We start from the raw sequence: 26,811 nt of genomic DNA, 5'->3' as shown, positions 1-26,811 counted from the left end.
CCCCCATGCCTCACTTCTCTGATCTGTATGCTCCCCCCCTAACCCTCACTTCCCTGATCTGTATGCTGCCCCCCCCCCCCCCCCAACCCTCACTTCCCTGATCTGTAGGCTGCCTCTGTAGTCTGGGAGTTGCTGGCTGTACTCTGTGCTGCTCCCCTGCGGATTCAGTCAGGAGAGAGAAGCAGGGATAAGATGTAGCTTCCTATCCCTGTCTCTCTCCATACACAGCGCCACCTACTGGCCGGCATTGCACTGTATTTTTCAATCTCACACAAAAAACAGCAGAACAAGCTAAAAAATCCAGGGGCCAGTGCCCCCTTACCCCCTACCCCCGTGGACACCCATGGGTCTATGCCTGTTTTATGAGGTTAATATAGTTTACTTTCCACTCAATCAATGACTAGTTTTGATAGCAACATATACTAGCCTATTACAAATGTATATGTATGGTTTATTTGTTTGATAAGCCTTTCTTAATAAATATTATTGAATTGCCGAAAGCAAGGAGTGTGGAGTTATTCTTTTAATTATTAATTCCATACGTTTACTACAATCTGTATGAATCCTCTGACATTTGAGAAGTCTTAAATATATAAAAAAAATATTTTTCTATGTTCTAAACAAGAGGATAAATTCTTGTATGAATCACCTTATGTGAGTGAAGATTTGAACTCCGTCTGAAACATTTCCCACATCCAGCACAAGAAAATGGTTTCTCAGCTCAATGAATCTTCATATGCTTCTTAAGATTTGACATTTCAGAAAAGCGTTTCCCACATTCAAAACAGGAAAATGGTTTCTCTCCTGTGTGAATCCTCTGATGATTCTTAAGATTTGACTTCTGAGCAAAACATTTCATGCATTCAGAACAGGAAAATGTTTTTTCTCCTGTGTGAAACTGCATATGTGTCTTAAGAGCTGACATTTGAGTAAAACATTTCACGCATTCAGAACAGGAAAATGGTTTCTCTCCTGTGTGAATCCCCTGATGTGTCTTAAGAGCTGACTTCTGAGCAAAACATTTCCCGCATTCAGAACAGGAAAATGGTTTCTCTCCTGTGTGAATCCTCTGATGTGCCTTAAGAGCTGACATTTTAGCAAAGAGTTTCCCACATTCAGAACATGAAAATGTTTTTTCTCCTGTGTGAATCTTCTGATGATGCTTAAAATTTGAAGGGTCAGTAAAACATTTCCCACATTCAGAACATGAAAATGGCTTCTCTCCTGTGTGAATCCTCATATGTATCCGAAGATGTGCCATTCTAGCAAAACATTCCCACATTTCAGAACAAGAAGTTATATTCTCTTCTTTCGGAGCTCTCTTACGTGTGAAAAAATGTGGTTTCTGCTTAAAACACTCATTTCCAATGTAATCTGTACTGGTCAAAGTATTTCCTTTGTTGACACTCTTCTGTTTAACAAGCTCTGCATTGGTAGATGAAACCTTAGCACCATCAATGCAGTTACTATTTCCTTTGTTTTGTGTTTCAGTATGATGAGTGGGGGTAAGAAGGTCTAAGGTGGTGAGATTTCTTTTAAATTTAAGGTTTATTAAATTGGACTGGGAGCTCCGCATATAAAAACACTTTTATCTAAATAACTATCAGTGTACGCTTAAAAAAAAAAAAAAAAAAAAAAGTAATAAAAATGATGACATCTAATGAGAACGGCACTTGCAGAACATCATTTTTAGAGCACACAGAGATGGCGGCGTGCAATAAATAGAATTCTTGTACTTCACAATACTGGTTTATACAGAGGTTAACAACCCAGATGTAAAGATCATTCATTTGGCGTCCCCACTCAAGGAAGTGCCTAATCTAGATATGACTTTGATGTGTATATTTTATCCAACGTTAATGCGATGTGCTTCCTGAATAAATTCCAATGTGTTATCTTGTAGGAGCTCAATTCATTCCATCTTCCTAACAGTCTCATTACACTATAGATCAATGAGCTGACACTAAAAACAAGATATTGTTTGCTATGTTCACTGCTTATACTATTTCTAAAGAGATGCCAAATATCACTGACATCAAGGCAATCTTTTGATCTTCTTTTAAACAGTACAATTATGTTTCATTTCCTCGCAGCCATTTACAATTAACTTCATGCAGTTTTCATTTTGTTTTAAATCGGTTTTATTGTCATCACATTCTGTTTGTGGAATTCAAACGCAGTATTGTAAAAGCATACGGTCGCCTACGCAGAGGCGGTAACTTTGAAACAAGAATATTGAACATGCGTATTTAGTTTAATTAAGTAGGTGCGTACTTCAAGATACATTAACTAGGTGGGTATAGCCCAAAGTAATATTTGTCTGTGTGGTTGTCCTGTTTTAATTGGTTTGCGTAGTTGTTTTGTGTTAGTTGGTTTGCGCAGTTGTCTTGTGTTAACTGGTTTGTGTATATCGGTTTTTTTTTTATTTTTTGTCCTCTGGTTTGGATAGTCACCTCATGTTAGCTGGTTTGGGTGGGTGCCTTGTGGTAGCTAGCTAGCGGGGCGGCTTAGTGCTAGACGATACTTGTAGTAATCTTGGGTTGGTTAGTTTGTTGTGATTATGTGTGCTTGTCACCTACGTGGTCCCGGCCTATATGTCGCCTTCAGTGGTTTTGGCGCCTGCCAGAGGTATCGCACGTTGTGTATCTGGTTTGAAATTGTACCCGGCTAGTCAGCAGGTGCGGCCAGTATGTTAGTATATCGTTTCTTGTGTCTAGGCGGTCTATGCTGACTGTTGTTCCGGTGTTAGCGGTTTCAACCGTTCTATATAGCTTGGGATAGTGGGAGCGTGTTTGTGGCTCAGTCCGTAGCGTCTGTTCTGAGTCTTGGTATGCTCGTAGGCAGTGCATGGGGTTGTGCTTTGGTTAAAATTGTAGGTTATGTTGTTAGTTGGGATCTGGTTTATGTTTGTATGTCTGTGTGCCTCCCTCTAGGGGTTGTGGTCGTGTTTGGTGTGAGTCTGGTATTTGTGTGGGGAGGACGGGAGGGTGGGGAAGAGGACGAGGGGAAGAGGAGGAGAGAGAGGAAGAAGAAGAAGAAGAGGAGAAAAAAAAAAAAAAAAGGGGGGGGGGGAGGGGCGGCTTGGCGGCAAGCGGGTATCTTAGTCAGCCGGTCTCTGTGTGTCTCCCATCTCTGTTCTGGGGATCTCCACTCCGCCGGTGCCCCAGATGGCTACCCCCCACCTGTTGCCCATGTGTTCCTCTCAGTGTTCAGATGTATTCAAGAGCGTCACAAAGTCATCCGAGGCGATGTGTCTTAGCCAGTAGAACCATCTTGTACGGTATTTTTCTTTGGCGTTTGTAGTCGTTGCCTTCAGGTCCTCGAATCTCCGGGTGTCTTCCACCTCCTCCACCCAGCGCTTGAGTGAGGGGGTGCATGGTTGTCTCCAGAAGATTGGGACTGTTGCTTTCGCTGCATTGAGGAGCCTCGGTATCACTGATCGTTTGTATGCCGGTGTGGGTGTTGTGGTATGGTGTAGTAAAAATGGTGCCGGTGCCACTGGGATGTTTTCGTCTGTGGTTTCGTGAAGTACTCGGCCCACCGCTTCCCAGAACGGACGGATGAGGGAGCAGTCCCACCATAGGTGGAGGAACGATCCCGGCTCCTTTCCGCATCGCCAGCATGTGTTTGGTTTCGTGCTGTCTCTAGCATGTAGATTCGTTGGGGTGATGTACCATCTCGTAAAGACTTTATACGAATTTTCTTGGAGCCTCGCTGACCCTGGGGTCTTCTGGGTGAGTGTTATGATCTTATCCCAGTCTGCGTCCGTGAGCGTTACGTCTAGGTCTTCTTCCCAACGCCTAATGCACGGTGGCGCCAGTAGGTATCGTCCAGTCGTCAGTGTGGTGTAGATCTGGGAGATCGCTCTCAGGGGGGGTGCCTCCAACAGGCACATGGACTCAAACTCTGTACAATCCCGCGTGAGGCTCGGTCGTTGGGGGATCGAGCGTGCATATCTCTGCAGTTGTTCCCTTGCTATAGTGTGGAGGAAGGTATGCCTTTGGTCCGGAAACAGGTCCGCAAGTGGTTTTATAGAGCAAGGGGGCGTGAGTACGTCCATCATTCGGGGTATTGTGGTGTCGGTCCGCGGTCTCAGGGTGGGCCCCATGTCTCCCGCCGGGAACTCTGGGTTTCTCCTGAGTGGGAGTAGAGGGCTCGGGTGTGTTGTGAGGTAGTATTTGGGGCCGTTTTGGTGCCAAATGCGGAGGGTGGCTTTCACAAATGGGTTCGCATGCGTGGTGCGTCGGCTCGCTTCTGGGGTGATCCACGGTAGGGCTCGGAGGTCGCAGTCGGAGCTATCTGCTTCAAGTCGAACCCATAGCTTATCTCTTGGTGCTGTCGACCAGCCGATGATTCGGGTGAGGTGGGTCGCAGTGTAATACTTCCTGAAGTCGGGAAGAGCCAGTCCCCCTTTGATTTTAGGGAGTGTTAACTGGGAGTGGGCTATTCGGGGGGCCCTGCCCTTCCAGATGAAGTGACGGACTGCCGCTTGGATGGACGTGAAAAAGCTCTTCGGCGCTGCGATTGGTATCGTCGATGAAGAGGAATTTAGGGAGTAGGGTCATCTTCACCGCGTTGATGCGGCCTAGCCACGACATGTAGTAGGTATTCCAGGCCTGAAGTTCGGCCTGCGCGGTTTTGAGAAGTGGTAGGTAATTGTGTTGGTAGAGATCCGCTGGGTCTGGTGTGAGCCAGACCCCTAGGTATCTCATCTTGGTGGTGCACCAGCGGAAGGGAAAGCGGTGTCTGAGCGTCTGCGTTTGGGTGTGTCTAACATTAAGGTTTAAGATTTCTGATTTGCTGTAGTTGATGCGTAAGTTGGAGACCTTGCCGTATTTTTCGAATTCAGTTATGATCGTGTGGATTGTCGTGGCCGGTTGTTGTACAATGAAGAGCAGGTCATCCGCGTATGCCAGGACTTTGTGGTGTGATCGGCCTATATGGAGTCCACGGATCGCCTCGTTGCCTCTAATGTTGTTAAGGAATGGCTCCAGGGTTAGTGCAAAGAGCAGGGGGGATAAGGGGCACCCTTGGCGTGTTCCGTTGCGGATGTAGAACGGGTCTGTGAGGGCCCCGTTGATGCGGAGTCTAGCTGTCGGTGAACTGTAGAGCGCCTCTACCCATTGTATGTATTTGGGGCCGATGCCCAGGCTCCAGAGGGTTTTGAAGAGGAATTCCCAGTCCACCCTATCAAAAGCCTTTTCGGCATCCGTGGAGAGGATCAGGGTCTGTTGGTCAGATTGCGCTGCTACGGAGATCAGGTTCAGTGCCCGTATGGTGTTGTCTCGGACCTCTCTTCCGGGGATGAACCCAGTCTGGTCTGGGTGGACCAGGTCCGGGAGTAGTGGTGCCAATCGGTTGGCTAGCACGCTCGCCAAGAGTTTGACATCCACATCCAGGACCGATATCGGGCGGTAGCTTGCGCAGGATGTCAGGTCTTTACCCTCTTTCGGGAGGAGGGTGATGTTTGCTGCCGTGAATGGGGCTGAGGGGGTAGCGCCGTCTAGAATTGAGTTCAGAGCTGAATGTAGTTTCGGCAGGAGGTCTGGTAGGAAGGTTTTATAGTATTGTAGCGGCAGTCCGTCTGGCCCTGGTGCTTTCCCCGTCTTTGCTTTTTTGATCGCGTACGCCAGTTCTTCTACTGTTATAGGGGCCTCCAAGTCATCCCGGTTTGGGGTAGATAACTGTTTCAGTCCGGCTGCTTCAAGATATGCATGAATGGCCTCTGTCTTGCGGGGTTCCCTGTTAGCCTGTGCGTCACCTTGTAGATTGTAGAGGTCTTCGTAGTATTGGGTGAACGCCGCTGCGATCTGGTCCGGGAGATGGCACATTTGTTGGTCAGTGTTTTTAATCTTGGGGATATATAGGTGATTTCTGCGCTGTTTCAGCAGGTTTGCTAGGAGTCTGCTGCATTTGTTTCCGTGTTCATATACCAGATGTTGGAATTGTTGGAAGGAGCGTTGAATTGCTCGGTTCAGGTGTTCGGTGAGCTGGGTTCGCTTGAGAATCAGATCGCGGTATGTGGACGGGTCCATCGTCCGTTTGTGGTGGTATTCCAGGTCCGCTATGTCCTTGTTGAGGTCTTGTATTTGTTTGTTGTGTGCCTTTTTCCGTGTCGAGCAGTGCGCAATAAAATGTCCACGGAGTACTGCTTTGTGTGCCTCCCAGCACATCAGGGGCGTCGTGTCTTCGGTTTCGTTGTTGCGAAAGTAGTCTTGGATAGTTTGTTTTGTCGTTGTGACCAGGATTGGGTCTGCAAGGATCGATTCATTGAGGCGCCAAGAGACCTGGTGAGGTCGAAACAGGGGTGACTTGAGTCCTATCTGAATGGGGTTGTGGTCTGACCATGTCATGGGCAGAATTTCTGCTTCTATGAGGAGGGGTAGATGGTGGTATGGCAGGAGGAAGTAGTCCAGCCTGGTGTAGGTGGCGTGAGTCGTTGAATAAAATGTGTAGTCCCTTGCAGTGGGGTTCAGTGCTCTCCAGCAATCCGTGAGTTGGTGGTGGTGTAGGAGCTGTATCGTTCGCGCGTGCCTGTTGGGTGCCTGTTGAGCGGAGTTTGCCGAAGTGTCTTGGTGATGGAGCGGTAGGTTGAAATCTCCGCCTATAATCATTGTGCCCTCCGTGAATCCCATCAGGGTGGTCAGCGTCGTTCGGAGAAATCTGTATTGGTTAGCATTTGGCGCATAAATATTCGCAAAGGTGTATGTCTGGCAGTGTATGGTCCCCTTCGCAAAGATGTATCTGCCATGAGGGCAGCGAAGTGTGTCTGATTCAACGAATGGGGTCCCCCTGGAGAACAGGATACCGACGCCCAGTGTGCGGCGCAGTGGGTTGTTGCTGAAGAGTCCTTGTGGGTAGTTGCGGTCTCTTAGGGATGGTGTACGGTTCTCCTGGAAGTGCGTCTCTTGGATGAACGCTACGGATGCGTGGTATCGTTTCAGATCTCGTAAGAGTCGGGAGCGTTTTTCCCGTATGTTGAGGCCTCGGATGTTGTATGAAATGACGTTCAGATTTTCCTTGATGTAGCGGGCAGTCCCCGGGGCTTGCGTCCCTTGGGCGGCCATCTGTGACACCCACAGCGGTGGGTGGGGAGGGATCGGGGCGTGAGGGGGTAGGCAAGGGGGGAAGGAAGTGAAAGAAGAGGGTGAGGGAGAAGAAGAAATAAAAGGGGTGTGTATGTGTGTGTGCACTGTGGCGTGTCGGTGTTGGTCCTAATGTGACCTAGTATTAGATCTGGTAAGTGGACTAATGTCCTGGTAGTGAGGACCAAAGGCTCAGTGGAACTGAGGCCCGGGCCCGCTCCTGGACAGGGGGCACTCTGCCTAAGTGGGAGTGCTTCTAGTCCTTACCCTGTGGGGGGTTCGGGTATCCCGTACCGGTTTCTGGTCGACGGGGGGGATGGCCTCAGTCGGCCTTGAATAGCGTCGGGTATAGGGTACAACCGTCTGTCTAGCCGTCCGAGGCAATGACCAGTGTTTGACTGATAGTGTGGTGGTGTGGCTCGTGTAGGCCCTTTTATCTGTCTGGGTAAGCTACCCCTATGTGTGTGGGTCGTGGGGCATGTTATGCGCCATGTCATCTGTGTCCAGCCTGTTTTGTGTGTTCCATGTCTCCGATCTTCCCTTGGTCGTATTCCATTGTGTGGGTTGCGGGGTGTGGGTGTGAGTGCGAGTATTCCGTGGGTCGCTGCGGGATTGGGTTCATGTCTCCGTGGGGGGGGGCCTGTGGGCGTGGGTCTGGTGGTCCTATAGGTGGAGCGGTGCGTGTGTCGCGTTGGTGAGCTTCACCGTGCAGTGCTGTTAGTTACATTCGGGTCATACGCCTGTGCATTAAACCCTAAGGGTGGAGGTGTCTGCGCCTGTTCCAGTCATATGTTTTCCACCTCACGTCTGCTCCGGGGTGCCTGGTCGCGTTGTGGTGTCTGTGGTTGTGTATTCCCTTTGATCCTATCCCCTGTCTTCATATTCGTCCTATTTTTCCCCCGCCCGATGTGTCAGAGCTGTCTATACGTTCCCACCCTCTCGCCTTAGCGACCTGTGCGTCCCTCCCCCTCCCCTCCCTTTACCTTCCCCCCTTTCGTGCGTGGGGAACGCCTTATGTGTTCTCCTTCCCTCTCTCCCTTGTCCCCTTCCCCCCCCTTTTTTTCCCCATTTCTCTCTTTTTTCCCCGTGTTGTCCTGTTTTCTCCCCCCCCTTTTTTTCTCTTTTTTTTATTTATTGTTTTCTTTTTCTCCTTTATTATTATTTCCCCCCCCCTTTTTTTTTACCCCTCTTTCTCCTCCCACCTCTACGTGTCGTTATCTTTATTGCCGTGTCATTTTGCCCCTCTTTTTTTTTTTTTTTCTTCCCCCCCCCATTTTTTTTCCCCCTGTTTTTTCCCCCCTCCCCCCCCCCGTCCCTCCCTTAGGGTCGTATGTATGTTGGGGTCGCGTGTCTGTGCAGTGAATAACATCCCCTTCATCCCCCTCTTCCCGCCAAATTATAGCAGTTATGTCTCATATTTGTGAAGCGTCCTGGATGGCCCTTGGTGCCTTTGAGGTCAGTTTTTCTAGGCCTCTTGCAATGTTCACTGTTTCTGAAGGCCTGAAGTCTTTTTTCCGCCCGTAGTGGCGTTTGTGTCCCTGTGTAGGTTTAGCTTCCATGTGCGACTGTGTCCCGGTCCCCCACGTGCCCCCCTCCCAAGGTGCATGCCATTTCCCCCCCTGTGATGTAGCGTGTGTCTGGACAATGTCCCCAGTCAATGGAAAGTACTCACAAGTTCATGGAGTGATGGATGGTCGCGTTGGTGCTTCGTCACCTCTTGTCGTGATAGGGCTGCTGCGGTGTTTATTCCTCGGGCCCTGTTGGGTCCAGGAGCCATGGGCGGTCACGTTGGGGCCTGTTCCTGCCTTGATCTCTGCTCGTGGTGGTGGTGGAGGGCCTGTAGCTTGGCGTATGAATTGGTGGGTCAGCCAGTTCGGAACCTGCACCTGCGGGAGCCCAAGGGAGCGCTGGAATCCCGGGACATCTGTCGGGGACCTTATGACGTGGAGGTCTGATCCTCTGCGTGCGGATAGCGAGAAGGGGTATCCCCACCTGTAGGGAACACCTGCTGCTTGAAGCGCCATGGTGATTGGTCTGAGAGCCTTTCTTGCCTGCAGGGTGTAGCGGGAGAGATCCTGGTATATGGAAATATGCTGGTTATCTATGCGGATTGTGTTCATGCGGCGTGCGCCGCGCAGTATATCTTCCTTCATGGCAAAGTTGTCAAGGCAGCAGACAATGTCCCGTGGCTGTTCACCGGGCGCAGGAGGTGCGCGCAGAGCGCGGTGGGCTCTGACCAGGCCCAGTCTGTGAATTTGTTGTCCCCCCAGGGCATGGCTAAACACTGTGCGTAGGAGCTCTGGCAGGTTCTCTGTCGGGCCCCCCTCCTTCACCCCCCGCACTCTTAGATTGAGTCTGCGGCCCCTATTGTCCAGATCATCTACCCAGGTGGTCAGGTGGGCCAAGCTGGATTCACAGTTGGTAATGGAGGTGCGGGCGAGGACTGCATCAGACCGGAGGGTGCCAGTTTCAGTCTCTGTGACAGTAAGGCGTGTGTCTAGTGAGGCTACATCTGCCCTTACCTGGGCCAGTTCCTCCCTTATGACTCTGCTGAGGCGGTCGGAGAGGGCGTCCAGGTCTGCCTTGGTTAGTAAATTGGGCAGGAGGGCGCGCAGGTCCCCGTCTAGCGTGCCCTGTGTCTCTGGGGAGGCTGATGAAGCTGGGGAAAATCCGGCGGGAGTCGCGGTCTCAGTTGCGGCCTCCATTTCCGGCTGGGACGCAAAGTCTCGTGGAGTGACGAGGAAGGAGCGGATAGAGGGCTCTGCCCCGGATCCCGTTGGTCTCGGGGTACCCTGGGGCTCTGACTGCTTTTTAGTGCGCCCCATGTTGAGGTGAGTGCGTGTGGGGTGCGCTTAGTTGAAGCGATATATGCTGGGGCCACGAGGAGCAGCTCGTTCACACAGCCATCTTCGTCGGCCGTCGGACACGCCCCCAGGTGGTGAGATTTCCATCTTGATATGAAGCGGATTCTTCCTTAACAGGAGTAGATAGATACTCTGTCTGTGTATATTCTCTGGGTGTATAAATGTCAAAGTCTCTGAGATTTCCTTGTTTGTGGGATAGGGATTCATTATTTGATGTATAGTCCATCTGTTTATCTTTTGTGGGTGTATAAACCTCGGTGCTGGTTAGAGTGCTGGCTTCACGTGATGAAGATTCTTCCTTAATAAGGTTAGGTAGGTATTCTGCCTCTTTATGGTCTGTGCCTGTATAAATATTATTGGTTATGAGAATTTGATTTTCATTTGATGCTGATTCACACTTTGATGTATAGTCCATTTGTATATCTCTATTGATTGTATAAATGGCAGCTTCAGCAACATTTGTTTCTTCCAATGAGACCGATTCCTCCTTGATATAAGTCGATGGATATTCTATATGTGCATCTTCTGTGGGTGTATAAATATCTGTGTCTGGGAGATTTCCTTCCTCATACGAGTCTGATTCCTCCTTAATATGAGTAGATGGATCTTCAGTCTGTATATGTTCTATGGGCGTATTAATGTCTCGGAGATTTACTTCCTCGGATTCTGTAGTATCACGACTCAAAGATTTACTGCTTGGTGTACTGACTGCCACGCAGTTTATTTTTTGATTACCTGTGATTTCTTCATCTTTGGTTATATAATCCGGAGAAGAAACTGAAGTGTACAATCCACTGATTTCATTTCTGTTTATGGAACCATCTACAGGAAAGAAAACACTTACAATTAGAACATTTTCTTAATTGCAGTGGACTTACCAGGCTAGCTATAGTTGTCTCAGGTGGTTACTTAAAGCGGCACTGTCATGGCCGAATGCCGTTTTTTTTTTTTAACCCCTCTCCCGACTCCACTACATCTAACTGACCCTCTAGTCACCCCCAAATGCCCCTAAGCCCCCCATATTACCTATTTTTTTACTTTATTTTCTGCCCTGATCTAGATTCAGGGCGCCGCCATCTTTGTGTGGGTAGAGGAAGTCCCTGTGGGACACGTCATCTGCCCACACTAGATAGCACTGTAATATTCCCGCACATGCCCAGTTAAACACTTGGGCATGCAAATGGGAATTTCATCTATTTATTCATTCGTCATAAAGACGAATGAACGACTAGAAATTTCAGACGAACAAACAAACACTTAATATCAGTGTTAGTTAGTTTGTTCAGTTTATTACAAGGAGGAGCTACTGGCGCGCAGCTCCCTCTTTCTAAAATGTAAAGATAGAAGCGGCAGGGAGCAGTGCTCCCCGGCACTTTCTATACGCCCCCATGTCCTCCTTCACTCTATGGGGGTCAATATGACCCCCATAATAGCATAAGGGAGATTAAAATCTGCCGAATGCCCCTGCTTGCTATACCGCAAGTAGGGGCATGTCTACTAAACAGTGAGCAGTCTGTGGCTGCTCACTGTTAAAAAAAATGAAAAAACCCTACTAACTGCATGGCGGGTGGGGGCCCTAAATAACAATAAGGAGGGTCCTATTGTCTTCCCCCGGCCCCCACCCCGAGTGGTGGGTGGGGGGCCCTAAATAAGAATAAGAATGGCGGGGTGACTTACTGTCCCCAACCCCGGCCCCCACCCCTGCGCGGTGGGTGGAGGCTAAATAAGAATGTGCGGGGGAGGGACCTACTGTCCTCCCCCCTGGAACCCCTGCGTGGCGGGTGGGAGCCCTAAATAACAATAAGGGGAGACCTATTGTCCTCCCCCTGGCCCCCACCCCTGAGCGGTGGGTGGGGGCCCGAAATAATTTCTATCATAGCACAAAATGTCTGCTGATATAAATACCCTGACAATACCAAAGTGCCAAGATGCCATGTCCATTGTTTAACTGCTGGAGTTAACCTTGCTGATCATAGGAGGTATTTTTCCGCTCCTCACTCAGAGAAAGCATTGGCTGGTAGGTTATTTCGGGGACTGTAAATATGTATGTATGCCAGTGTATATATGTATGCCAGTGTATATATAGAAATGTATTATCCATTGTACAGATGGATACAAAACAAAGCTGGCTATAAATCTTCCAAAACGCTATTTATCTTACTGCAACTGATGGACATAATCTTTTAAAATAATGTTATATTTGTATTCCTGGACCGAGCAGCTGGTTTACCAAAGTGCTAAGATGCCATGGCCATTGTTTAACTGCTGGAGTTAACCTTGCTAATCATAGGAGGCATCGTTCTGCTCCTCACTCAGAGAAAGCATTGGCTGGTAGGTTATTTCGGGGACTGTAAATATGTATGTATGCCAGTGTGTGTATGCCAGTGTATATATGTATGCCAGTGTATGTGTGTATGCCAGTGTATATATGTATGTATGCCAGTGTGTGTGTGTGTGTGTGTCAGTATCTCCCTATGCATGTGTGTATGTCTGTTTCAGTATTTGTATCTGTTAGCGTGTGTGTATTCCTGTGGGCGGGATTTGGAGGCGGGCTTGAAGGGGGGCCCAGACCTTGAGCTGTGTTAGGGGCCCAAAAAATTCTGATGGCGGCCCTGCACCTACCTCATGGAGAGTGTTCTTGATCTGGCCAACTGTTCTGAAGGATGTTTTCTTCACCAGGGAAAGAATTCTTCGGTCATCCACCACAGTTGTTTTCCATGGTCTTCCGGGTCTTTTGGTGTTGCTGAGCTCACCGATGCATTCTTTCTTTTTAAGGATGTTCCAAACAGTTGATTTGGCCACACCTAATGTTTTTGCTATCTCTCTGATGGGTTTGTTTTGTTTTTTCAGCCTAATGATGGCTTGCTTCACTGATAGTGACATCTCTGTGGATCTCATATTGAGAGTTGACAGCAACAGATTCCAAATGCAAATAGCACACTTGAAATGAACTCTGGACCTTTTATCTGCTCCTTGTAAATGGGATAATGAGGGAATAACACACACCTGGAACAGCTGAGCAGCCAATTGTCCCATTACTTTTGGTCCCTTGAAAAGTGGGAGGCACATATACAAACTGTTGTAATTCCTACACCGTTCACCTGATTTGGATGTAAATACCCTCAAATTAAAGCTGAAAGTCTGCAGTTCAAGCACATCTTGTTCATTTTATTTCAAATCCATTGTGGTGGTGTATAGAGCCAAAAAGATTAGAATTGTGTCGATGTCCCAATATTTATGGACCTGACTGTATAAACTGAAGACTTAAGCATAGCCCTGTATCAAGCAGAGACGCAGGTTAGATATGCAACCGAATCCACCGTTACATTGGTACTTGGAGAGGACCACCGGTCAGCCTCTCTCCCACTGACTATGGGCCCTGGTCTTGAATGGGATGTTTTAAAAGGCAATTATTTCAGGCTCTCAATTGACCTCTGTAGGTGGAAACTGGAAAATTCATTAATTTGTAGAATAACAATATGCAAATTAGGATAGTGCAAAATTACAAGTTTTTGTCTTTTTCCCCTCCCCTGTAATTTTGTTATATATTTGAGAAATTATTATGTTGCTTGTTCTTCACTTTATGTATGTTTATATTTTTATGGTTGTCATCACATGTTTAAGGATTATACAAAAGGGGGAGAGAAAAAATACATAAAGATAGGAAGCAAGTCTATCCCTAGAGTTTATAAGAAGGGTTATTGAGGTAGTTAGGGCTTAACCCTTTACAATTGTGAAAATAAATGATGATGGTTCGCCCCTAGAGGTAAGGGGAGCAACCAGCCACATAGAAAACCTCCAAGTAAAATTACAATATAGGGTAATAAACTTTATTGAAAAATAATCACATACTAAAAAGCTCACCACCACTAGTGTCAAAAAACGTGAAGTGAAAGGTTAAAAAAGATAATGGAAGAAATCTAGGAACTAGATCACTGGTATTTACTCAATAGACCGCAATTGTATCAGATTCAGTAAATAAATTCAATTGTTGCAAATGTCTGATACAAAATGTATTACTCTCTCTAGACCAAGGGTAGTCAACCTTTTTCTACCTACCGCCCACTAATAGATCTTTCTTGATGGAAGAATTTCCTTACCACCCACCAGTTTTCGCGCAAGTGCAGAATATTTTGTAGAAAGGAGGGTGTTTAAAAAAAATAAAAATGTACGTACATTTATCTTTTTATTTCTACTTTATGCATGTTTATAATGTTTTTAACTTTATAAAGTTTAATGCGAAAACAATAAAGTAAATTGAAATTACCTTTACTAGTGATTAATGAGATCCTTGAGGTTGATGTTGCGAGACTCAATATTTGATATCTGGTTCGATTTTCGTAAGGAACAAACAAAGGTCTCCTCTTTCGGTGATATTCAGACGATTTCTCTGTTTGCTCATAATATGATTTCTCATCTGTGCATCAGCTCCCCTCCTCTCCCTCCTCAATTCCCCTCCCCACCTTTTTTTCCCTTTTTTAAAGGAACACTATAGTCACCTAAATAAAGCAGTTTTAGTGTATAGATCATTCCCCTGCAATGTCACTGCTCAATTCACTGTCATTTAGGAGTTAAATCACTTTGTTTATCTTTATGCAGCCCTAGCCACACCTCCCCTGGCTATGATTGACAGAGCCTGCATGAAAAAAAAACTGGTTTCACTTTAAACAGATGTAATTTACCTTAAATAATTGTATCTCAATCTCTAAATTGAACTTTAATCACATACAGGAGGCTCTTGCAGGGTCTAGCAAGCTATTAACATAGCAGGGGATAAGAAAATCTTAATTAAACAGAACTTGCAATACAGAAAGCCTAAATAGGGCTCTCTTTACAGGAAGTGCTTATGGAAGGCTGTGCAAGTCACATGCAGGGAGGTGTGACTAGGGTTCATAAACAAAGGGATTTAACTCCTAAATGGCAGAGGATTGAGCAGTGAGGCTGCAGGGGCATGTTCTATACACCAAAACTGATACACACTGACACAGAGCAGAATAGGGACTGTTCCTCCTACATAGGGTCACTTTGCAGATATGGATTGACACCTGTCCTCAGAGACCCTGATACACACTGACACAGAGCAGAATAGGGAATATTCACTAAATGCCAAACATTGTTATACAGGGGAATATTCAGTAAGTAAGGATAAGGGGGGGACCTACTGTCCTCCCCCCGGCCCCCACCCCTGCGCGGTGGGTGGGGGCCATAAATCACAATGGGGGGGGAACTACTGTCCTCCCGCCCGCCCCCACCCGTGAGCGGTGGGTGGGGGCCATAAAAATATTGAGGGGGGGGACCTACTGTATGATTTTGTATCGATCGGGTAGTGTAAGGGTTACGCCCGCTTCACAGTGACAGACCAAACTCCCCGTTTAACGCACCGCAAACAGTCCATTTGCACAACCGCAAACTCTCTATTTGCACAAGGTTGGATACCAAGCTAGCCATGTCCCGTTCCTTGTCCTCACTGATGTCATTGAAGGTCTCTTCCTCCACCCAGCCACGTACAACACCAAGGGTCCCCAAAAGGTGACAACAAGCCCCCTGGGACGCCTGCTGTGTTTGGTCTTCCACCTCCTCAAAGCCACCTTCCTCCTCTGACTCCTCTTCTTCAGACTCCTCTCTCTGCGTTATTATAAGGTGTGTTAATTTGGGGCACTGCGCGTGCAATCTAATGTGCCACCAGATAGGAATAGTACTACTTAACACACCACTCCTATCAGTTTAATCCCTGTTATGTGCCTTTTTTTTTTGTTTGGTTTTTGAAGCCACAGTGCAGCACCAGAGGCCCGAAAAATTAGGTATTGTTGCAGCCGCTGCTGTAGCAGCGGCCATAAAAATTGATGTTTGTTTCCCAGGCAGAAAGTGCCCTAAAACATGGCGGCTTGAACCCTAGTTGGTGGCGGATAAATCACGCAAGTCAACCGGCATTCAGAGCTAAAATACAGCAGCGTGTGGACCATTTTTAGCCCAAGGCAGCTCATCTCATCAGGCCTTTTTTAGTCGAATGTATCGTCCACTGTCAGTCCCTTCGGGATCCATCCCTCATTCATCTTAATAAAGGTGAGGTAATCTAGACTTTTTTGACCTAGGCGACTTCTCTTCTCAGTGACAATACCTCCTGCTGCACTGAAGGTCCTTTCTGACAGGACACTTGAAGCAGGGCAGGCCAGAAGTTCTATCGCAAATTGGGATAGCTCAGGCCACAGGTCAAGCCTGCACACCCAGTAGTGAAGGGGTTCATCGCTCCTCAGAGTGGCGATATCTGCAGTTAAGGCGAGGTAGTCTGCTACCTGTCGGTCGAGTCGTTCTCTGAGGGTGGATCCCGAAGGGCTGTGGCGATGCGTAGGACTTAAAAAGGTCCGCATGTCCTCCATCAACAACACGTCTGTAAAGCGTCCTGTCCTTGCCGGCGTGGTCGTGGGAGGAGGAGGATTACCTTCACCTCTTCCCCTGTTAGATTCTCGTTGTGCTGTGACATCACCCTTATACGCTGTGTAAAGCATACTTTTTAATTTATTTTGCAAATGCTGCATTCTTTACGACTTGTTGTAATTTGGTAACATTTCAGCCACTTTCTGCTTATACCGGGGGTCTAGTAGCGTGGACACCCAGTACAGGTCGTTCTCCTTCAGCCTTTTTATACGAGGGTCCCTCAACAGGCACGACAGCATGAAAGACCCCATTTGCACAAGGTTGGATGCCGAGCTACTCATTTCCCGTTCCTCCTCCTCAGTGATCTCAATGAAGGTATGTTCTTCCCCCCAGCCACGTACAGCACCACGGGTACCAGATAGGTGACAACGAGCACCCTGGGATGCCTGTTGTGGTTGGTCTTCCTCCTCCTCCTCAAAGCCACATTCCTCCTCTGACTCCTCTTCCTCACAATCCTCTTCGAGCGTTGCCGCAGGTCCAGCAAGCGATGCTGATAAGGCGGTTTCTGGTGGTGATGGTGACCACAACTCTTCCTCTTCCTCTTCACGCTCATCTATGGTCTGATCCAGCACTCTTCGCAGGGCACGCTCCAGGAAGAAAACAAATGGTATGATGTCGCTGATGGTGCCTTCGGTGCGACTGACTAGGTTTATCACCTCCTCAAAAGGACGCATGAGCCTACAGGCATTGCGCATGAGCGTCCAGTAACGTGGCAAAAAAATTCCCAGCTCCCCAGAGGCTGTCCTAGCACCCCGGTCATACAAATATTCATTAACGGCTTTTTCTTGTTGGAGCAGGCGGTCGAACATTAGGAGTGTTGAATTCCAACGTGTCGGGCTGTCGCAAATCAAGCGCCTCACTGGCATGTTGTTTCGCCGCTGGATATCTGCAAAGTGTGCCATGGCCGTGTAGGAACGCCTGAAATGGCCACACACCTTCCTGGCCTGCTTCAGGACGTCCTGTAAGCCTGTGTACTTATGCACAAAGCGTTGTACAATCGGATTACACACATGTGTCAACTTGCCCAACTTCAATGCCGCCAACAAATTTGTTCCGTTGTCACAAACCACTTTGCCGATCTCCAGTTGCTGCGGAGTCAGCCACTTTTCCACCTGTGCATTCAGGGGGGACAGGAGTGCTTGTCCGGTGTGACTCTCTGCTTTCAAGCAAGTCAAACCCAAGACGACGTGACACTGCCGTATCCGGGATGTGGAATAGTACCTGGGGAGCTGGGGGGGTGCCGTTGATGTGGAGCAAGACGCAGCAGCAGAAGAGGACTCAGCCGAGGAGGTTATGGAAGAGGATGGAGTAGGAGGAGTAGAGGAGGTGGCAGCAGGCCTGCCTGCAAGTTACGGCGGTGTCACCAACTCCTCTGCAGAGCCACGCATTCCATGCTTGGCAGCCGTCAGCAGGTTTACCCAATGCGCAGTGTAGGTGATATACCTGCCCTGACCATGCTTTGCAGACCAGGTATTAGTGGTCAGATGGACCCTTGCCCCAACACTGTGTGCCAGACATGCCATTACTTCCTTTTGCACAATCGAGTACAGGTTGGGGATTGCCTTTTGTGAAAAGAAATTTCGTCCGGGTACCTTCCACTGCGGTGTCCCAATAGCTACAAATGTTTTGAATGCCTCAGACTCCACCAGCTTGTATGGTAAAAGCTGGCGGGCTAATAGTTCAGACAAGCCAGCTGTCAGACGCCGGGCAAGGGGGTGACTTTCTGACATTGGCTTCTTACGCTCAAACATGTCCTTGACAGACACCTGACTGTGGGCAGATGAGCGGGAACTGCTCAAGGCGAGAGGCGGAGTGGCGGATGGTTGAGAGGGGGCAAGGAGGACAGCAGTGGTTGATGTGGCTGACGATGCTGGACCAGGAGGAGGATGGCAGCTTTGAGTTTGTGTGCTGCTTGTACTCATGTGTTGATCCCATAGGCGTTTGTGATGTGCGATCATGTGCCTACGGAAAGCAGTTGTACCTAGGTGGGTGTTGGACTTCCCACGACTCAGTTTCTTTTGGCACAGGTTGCAAATGGCATCGCTGTTGTCAGAGGCAGACACACAAAAAAAATTCCACACTGCTGAGCTCTGCAATGACGGCATTCTGGTGGTGGACACAGCATGCGTTGATTGGCGTGCTGTCGGGCTGACCCCGATGCATGCTGTCTGACTGTGCCACTAGCTCCTTGTGACAACCTCCCCCTGCTTCCAACTCGTCTCCTCCTCCTCTCTGTCTCCCCATCTGAACTTTCGCCCTGTTCTTCTTCTTGCCGAGCGGGCACCCACGTGCGGGGTGGCCTGCCTCTGCCTGTCATTTTTTTTTGGATTAGTGGTACTATGCGTGCAAGCTACTGTGACACCAGATATGAGTGGCACTGTGCACTGGCAGAGGTTGGCAGAGTACACGCTGTAGGCCTGACACACACGCTTGAAGACAACTAACTGCTATTCAATCTATAACAGTGAAAAAAAATTTTGTTTTTAAATACACACTATTGTGACACCAGATATGAGTGGCACTGTGCACTGGCAGAGATTGGCAGAGTACATGCTGTAGGCCTGACACACACTTATGAAGGACACTGACTGCTATTATATCACCGAACTGGAACACACGAAAGACTCCCGAACAAGGACCACCTGCATCCTGGCGTGTGGCCCCAATTAGAACGTTGGGTCTGCGGTTAACCGCAAGTTAAGTACCCCCCTTCATGGTGATTCCCATCAGGCTCACGAAGGGCTGAGACAACTATCCTCTGAGCGGGGTTCGCGGAACTACTCAGCCGCTACTCGCTCCATGGGTTTTAGGTCCAGGTCCCGCTCTCTATCTGCCTACCTGAAAACATGGCCGCCCGAAGAAACTGGCTATACCCTTTTGTTTGTTCATAATAAATATTCCTTTAATAAGATCGTCCTTTGTCTGGTAAAGGATCCATGTGACCCGATTAGATCAATTTATTAGTATTCTGAAGTTACATAGATATTGTTGTAAATTGTATCTTGAGTTTTTTTTTTCAGTCTAATTTACCTAGGGGACCAAGGCACACAATTCATAAACTGTCTGGTCTAGTGCAGACAAATAGCGAACTTTAACCCTTTCAATACCAAAACTAAGTCACGCACACTCTTGGAGTAGGGTGCATTCGTAACAGTCTAATGTCACTTCCTGGTTTGAGCCATCCAACCCTGTTCCGGAGGATATCTGCAAAGCTGCAACCTGGTCATCGTTCAGCACGTTCATCAAACACTACAGGCAAGACATCTTCTCCACAGAAGCGGCTTTCGGGTGTACGTTGCTCTACGCTATCATTTTATAAGACCCACCTTTTTGTTGCCATTGTTTTGGGATCTTGCTATATCCCCTGTATACTGCAACTATAGGTCAGGAAAAACAGAAATTTTACTTACTGTAAATTATTTTTTCCTTAATACAGTGGCAGTACAATATCCTCCCTTCATTTGATAATGAATTTATATGTTTGCATTTAAGCAGGTATCTGTGGTTTTCTCTTGATATTTACTGAGGGAGTAAAGAAGTATTCCACATTTATAAGGGAAAGAGGAAGTATTAATGAAGTTTACATTATTTTTGTTTTGCGGTCTGCTTGTCCTGCTAAGAAATACAGACCCCAGTGTATACTGCCAATATATTAAGGAATTTATTGTAAGTAAAATCTCTGTTTTCACCAGTTTATTTACCTTTTATTTTTTTTTACATGCACCTTGCCTTTCTGCAGGGTATTTTGTAAATTGGATGTTTTGCTTATTTTAGCAGTTTGACAGTTCAATAACCCTCCATGAAGGCCTACTGTTTGAGAAAATAGGAATTCCAGGGTATCATATATGGTGTGTATAGCACCTTATCATATCTTTATTTTATTTATTAATTTAGGTCAACGGTAGTGGTGAGGGTTTACTATAGACAAGCGTTGCAGACACAGTGAGGTGATGGCAATATGTGCAAGTCTAAAATCTCCCAGTGTTTCTCTGACAGTGACTGGATTGACCAGAAAGAATAGTTTTTTTTTTTAAAAACAGTATTATGGTGGAGGGGTGGGGGGAACAAATCTAAACAGGCTAAACAACAACACTTTTTATTAGCCTGGAGTGCTCCTTTAAGAAAGACAATTTATTGAGACATCTTAACTGGTAACGCCCCCTATGTAAAGATATTTAGCTTGGATTAAGAGTTGAATAATATCTTCTTTTTTCTTTAGTTTTCTATAAATTTGCTGAATGAATCTTCATATGCTGCTGAAGATTTGACATTTGAGAAAAGCGTTTCCCACATTCACAACAGGAAAATGGTTTCTCTCCTGTGTGAATCATCTGATGTTTTTTAAGAATTGACTTACGAGAAAAACATTTCTCGCATTCAGAACAAGAAAATGGTTTCTCTCCTGTGTGAATCTTTTGATGAGTCTTAAGAGTTGACTTGCGAGAAAAACATTTCTCGCATTCAGAACAAGAAAATGGTTTCTCTCCTGTGTGACTCTTTTGATGAGTCTTAAGAGTTGACTTGTGAGCAAAACATTTCTCGCATTCAGAACAAGAAAATGGTTTGTCTCCTGTGTGACTCTTTTGATGAATCTTGAGATATGAAGTATAAATGAAACATTTTCCACATTGTAAACATGGAAATGTTTTTTCTCCTGTGTGAAACCTCATATGTGTCTTGAGAGTTGACATACGAGCAAAGTGTTTTCCACATTCTGAACATGAAAATGGTTTCTCTACTGTGTGAATCTTCATATGTATCCTAAGACGTGACATTTTAGCAAAACATTTCCCACATTCAGAACAAGAAATTCTATTCTCTTTGGGAGTTCTCTTATGTGTGATAAAATGTGGTTTCTGCTTAAAACGCTCATGTTCAATGTAATCTTTACTGGCCAATGTATTGCCTTTGTTGACACGCTTAGGTTTAAAAAGCTCTGCATTGGTAGATGAAACCTTAGCACAATCAAAGCAGTTACTATTTCCTTTGTTTTGAGTTTCAGTATAATGAGTGGGGGTAAGAAGGTCTACATCTTGATATGAAGCGGATTCTTCCTTAACATGAGTAGATCGATATTCTGTCTGTGTATATTCTCTGGGTGTATAAATGTCAGATTCCCTGAGATTTCCTTGTTTATGTGAAGGAGATTCGTTATTTGATGTATAGTCTATATATTTATCTCCTGTGGGTGTATAAACCTCAGAGCTGGTGAGAGTGCTGGCTTCACATGACACAGATTCTTCCTTAATAATGTCAGGGAGATATTCTGCCTCTGTATGGTTTGTGCCTGTATAAATATTATTGGTTATGAGAATTTGTTTTTCAGTTGATGCTGATTCACACTTTGATGCATAATCCATTTGTATATCTCTGTTGATTGTATAAATGGCAGCTTCAGCAACATTTGTTTCTTCCAATGAGACTGCTTCCTCCTTGATATGAGTAGATGGATATTCTGTGGGTGTATAAATGTCTGTGTCTGGGAGATTTCCTTCCTCATACAAGTCTGGTTCCTCCTTAATATGAGTAGATGGATCTTCAGTCGGTATATGTTCTATGGGCGTATTAATGTCTCGGAGATTTACTTCCTCGGATTCTGTAGTTTCATGACTCAAAGATTTACTGCTTGGTGTACTGACTGCCACACAGTTTATTTTTTGATCACTTGTGATTTCGTTATCTTTGGTTACATAATCCGGAGAAGAAACGGAAGTGTACAAACCACTGATTTCATTTCTGTTTATGGAACCATCTAATGGAAAGAAAACACTTAAAATTAGAACATTTTCTTAATTGCTGTGGACTTACCAGGCTAGCTATAGATGTCTCAGGTGGTTACTAAAGCAGTGATCTCTCTTCCTGTTTTGTTTTATTAATGTTATTTTAATGAGACAATATAATGCATTACAATGGCATTGTGAATGAAAAGCAGGTACAATAACATGCAATAAGGACATTACACATGTGTAACGTAACTGCGGCTTTATATTATAAGACTGGATATACAGAAAAGGGTACTGCATAGGGAGTCTCTACACTGGAAAAACGAGAAGTATAACTTTTTTTTTGTTTTTCTAACGATTTTTATTGCAGGTGGGGTGCCCTACAATTTAAATAGGATCTAGATCATAGGACATCCATGATGGAATAATTCCGTCATAAATGGTTAAGGAATAATAAAGTTGTCATTGTTCTCCCAGGTCCTGTTTCTGTAACGGGTTGCTATGTTTTGCTTTCCACTTTGTTTTACTATATCAACTGATAGACTTAAGCATAGCCCTGGATCATGCAGAGGCACAGGTAATCCTCCATTACATTGGTACTTGGAGAGGACCACAGGTAAGTCTTCTTCCCACTGACTATGGGCCCTGGTCTGGAATGGGGTTCTGCTTTGGGGAGGCAGATAAATGGGGGCCATTTGGACTACTACCCCCGTGGTTTTGGTTTTCAAGTTGGGATATCCTTGTTTAAAAAGTGATTCTTTCAGTCTCTCCATTGCCCTCTGTTGGTGGAAACTGGAAAATTAATTTATTTGTAGAATTACAACATGCAAATTAGGAAAGTGCAAAAATGACAAGTTCTTTGTCTTTTCTCCACCCATAATTTGGAAAAATTTTAATTTTGTTATATATTTGATAAATTATTATGTTGCTTGTTCTTCACTTTATGTATGTTTATATTTTTATGGTTGTCATCACATGTTTAAGGACTTGTTCCCAAAGGCTAGTCCTAGTTCTAAATAAATTATTGTTTGTTTGTTCCAAAAGGAACAGAGTGTCCCGTGTTGATTTTTAGGCATTCCAGTAACCGAGTCTTCGGACCTGTTGGCTGGCTGCATGATCCCTCTAGCCCAGGGGTAGTCAACCTTTTTCTACCTACCGCTAACTAATGCATCTTTCTTGATGGTAAAATTTCCTTACCGCCCACCAGTGCTGCAGTAACTCAAACTTTTTAGCGCAAGTGTCTTCAGATACTCTCGTAAATAGCCACAAGCATTTTTTCCCCCCCCAGATGTGGGTTCTAAATTTGTTGCACAATTTAACAACTACTTTCACTCTTACCACGTTTTTATCTGCACTCCACACAGTGCTTCCCCCCCCTCTTTTCTATTTTATTACAAACACCCAAAACAACGCTGTAATAGCTGCCAATTTTTTTTTTTTTTTTTATAATTCTTTATTTTTGTTGTGCTTGTTGTGTACAGGCAGCCTGCATTGCCACGACAGCGAATGCAAGTGTTCCAACATACATAATATGACATTAACATGGCAAATACGTTACATGCACCTTTTTGTATTGATGTTAGTGAACTTTTGAGAAGTTGTAAAGCTATATTTTAGTTAGCAGTACAGTAAAACAGGTTAGCTCAAACAAGGCTAAGAATGGCTCGCGGACCAGCTTGTGTACCGAAGGTTGTGCGTCTTTAGGGTAATATGTGGAGCGGTTTCAGGGGCCTGCATAGTAGCAGTATATAGCCAACCTGCCTATTATCTCGTATGTATGCGCATATGTAAACGCTATTTGAAACAGTAACCATTCAACTTAGCTAAATTATAACTATAACGACTGCCCGTCTCGGAGGATTATCAGTAGGGTTTTATGTTATCTCGGGGCAGTGAATGCTATGGGCCTCCTGTGATCATTTAGTGTGGGACAGCAGCGTGTGCGGTTAAAGCATAAGAGGCGGAGCACCCCTTTAAACTTATTACTAAGAGCTGAGGACAAAGTTAGGGGTGGGGGGGTAGACAGAGAAGGGTGCGTATACCCCTGAACCAGGGGGTAGGGGTTTGGTGAGACGTGTCTCCAGGGACAGCTATCTGCTTGCGCTTTGTGCGTGCTTAACTATTAAGTCAACAGGGAAACAGTGCAGTACCATGAAACAGTGCAGTATACAAAACATTAACTTGGGTAAAAAACATTGCAGCATGCAGTGCGTGGCTGTGTAGGACAGTCAGGTCTTCTCGATGGCGGCTGCTTCGTTCCGTTGGGTAGCCGGTATAAAAGGGCGGATAGTGGCCAAGTCCCATGTTGGTGGCTGTGGCTTAGGTGCTGGTGGATGCGTCCCCGTCTCCGCAGGGGGGAACCCCAGTTGTTGTAGAACGGAGCCCATTTCGGATATGTCGGCAACTCTAAGAGTCCCAGTCTCGTGAGGCTCCTTGGTGCTCCCCATCTGTAGGGTCTTTTATGATGTATCAGCACTGTGGTAAGTGGTCTCATGGATCTTCGCCATGTAATAGCTGCCAATTTTTATTATGTGTCACCATAAAAAGAAATTCCCCCCCCCTTTTTTTTTTGCTACTTTTCCTGCCTTATATTATATCAATCTATCAGGGATCTCTTTTTCCCTTTCTCTTTATTCTCTCCTTCCTTTATTACTTTTCATTCTCTTTCTTTTATTTTATAAGATAACAAATCTTAACTTGCCAAAACACGAGCCACTCTAAACACAGCTTTCTCTCCTCCTTTCTTTTATCCCCTTTTTTCTATTTTTCTTCCCCCCTTTTTTTTTTTTTACTTTTCCTTTTTATCGCCTTTTTATTTATTTTTTTTTAAATGCTTTTATTTTACTTTCCTTATGGCAATGTCCAAAAGTAAGGCTGAGCTAGTTAGCCCACTTATTATTAGCCAACAATAATTCTCTCCTTCTCCTGCCTATAAATGTTCTCCTATTTTACTAGTACTCTGCTCTGCTTCTGCCTGTCCCTGCTATCATGCATCAGCTCACACTCCTCCCCTTTCTCTTTCCACGTGTTACACACGCTCGTGTTGCTCATGCATGCGTTCTCTTGTTCTCATGAGTTCGTGCGCGTATGTACGCGTGAATGCACTCGCACCCGCCCACTCTCTCGATAGAAGGAGGATTCAGCTTGTTGTGCCGCCGAACCCCATATCGCCCACCTGGAATCCAGAAACGCCCACTTGTGGGCGGTAGGGACCAGGTTGATGACCCATGCTCTAGCCTGAGACAAGTCAAAAAGAGAACTAGACCTGCGGACCGCAAGTGTCTTTGTAAAGTCAGGAGCAATCACTATAAGCAGAGCTGGAGATACCTGCTTGTGGAACTGAAGAGGCAGAGGGGACAATACCTGCCTGGAAGAGAGTTGCAGTCTGGTCATGTAGAAGAGTTTTAAGGAGACCTCAGTCAAGCTTCAGCAACAGGGACTGAAATGTTCCAGGGTCCCCTGCGGCAGCTAGGAAGCGAACCTGGGGAAGGTACTCTGTCAGAGTAGGGGAGCTCCAACTCAAGATAAATTTGAAGCAGAACCCAAGTTCGATGTATGAAGGAAGGTGTGAAGAAAAGAGCCTTTTATTGCCATTCATGACTTTTTATGTTTTATTGGTTCGGTAGCTGTAACTACTGAACACCGACCACCCCCTGGCTCATTATCTTCAAAGAGATCTATCGATTGAGCGCTCTCACTGGTTGGCACAGTACAGCACAGTACGTGCGAGGGAAATCCCCGTCCCCCACAAAATTGAACTGATTTAAACAGTTCAGAAGTAAATGATATAAGCAGGACCACGCTCCTCCTACACATTTAGTAGGACCATTAGAGGTCCTGAGCGGTACTAAATTACCACCTCAAATCTTGGAATATCCAACATTTACCCCCTGAGCCTGGGTAAACTCAGGGCTTAGTACAGACTCCTTAATAGAGGTCTAGGATACCCAAGCTAAACAAACAAACAACTCTCTACCACCAAGCTCTGGGCCTCTATTACCCACGAGAGGGTAGTGCTCCCGTTGGAGCAGCTCCTCGGGGGACACTAGACTCAATAATTACTTATTCTTCCACTGTAAATGGCTTATTATTTGTTATTTAGTTTTACGCAACTGCTTAACCAGACTACCAGAACACCGGTATCCTACAGCAAGGGCACCACATACGCTCTCGCAGATAACCGGTACACCACAGACAACCCAGTAAAAGCTACATAGCTTAAAATTTAACTGACATCCAGAAAGTCTTAAAGACCGACCTGTACAGGAATATGGGTACACTTCGCATTAGCTCCCAAAATGTCAGAGGACTTAACATCCCTGAAAGGAGAAGGATGGTACTTACAGAAATTACCAATAAGAAGATAGACATAGCATTCCTAGAAGAAACTCATCTGAGAGGGCCAGACGCTCCGAAACTCAAACATCCCAAATTCCCATATATACACTACAATAATTATAACAAAAGCAAATCGAGGGGAGTAGCGATACTGATAGGGAACAAAGTTCCCTTAACTTACTCAAACCATATTGCAGATGAATCAGGGAGATTCATTATTCTACAAGGGACGGTAGGAACAGAACCAATTACACTGGTTGCAATCTACCTCCCAAATAAGCACCAGTGTGGAACCTTTAGGAAAATAATGGCAAAGATCAAACAAAACACCAACGGCATACTGATTATCGGGGGTGATTTTAATAT

General features: G+C 46.0%; 1 pseudogene; it reads right to left on the bottom strand.

The window, feature by feature from the left end:
- Positions 1-508: 508 nt before the first annotated feature.
- The window catches only part of LOC134574853 (zinc finger protein 665-like), a 35,669-nt pseudogene continuing 9,366 nt past the window's right edge, over positions 509-26,811 (bottom strand).

This window comes from Pelobates fuscus, chromosome 10, assembly GCF_036172605.1.
Source record: "Pelobates fuscus isolate aPelFus1 chromosome 10, aPelFus1.pri, whole genome shotgun sequence".
Lineage (NCBI taxonomy): Eukaryota > Metazoa > Chordata > Amphibia > Anura > Pelobatidae > Pelobates > Pelobates fuscus.
The sequence above is the reverse complement of the archived record's forward strand: the minus strand, read 5'-3'. Positions and strand labels throughout refer to the sequence as shown.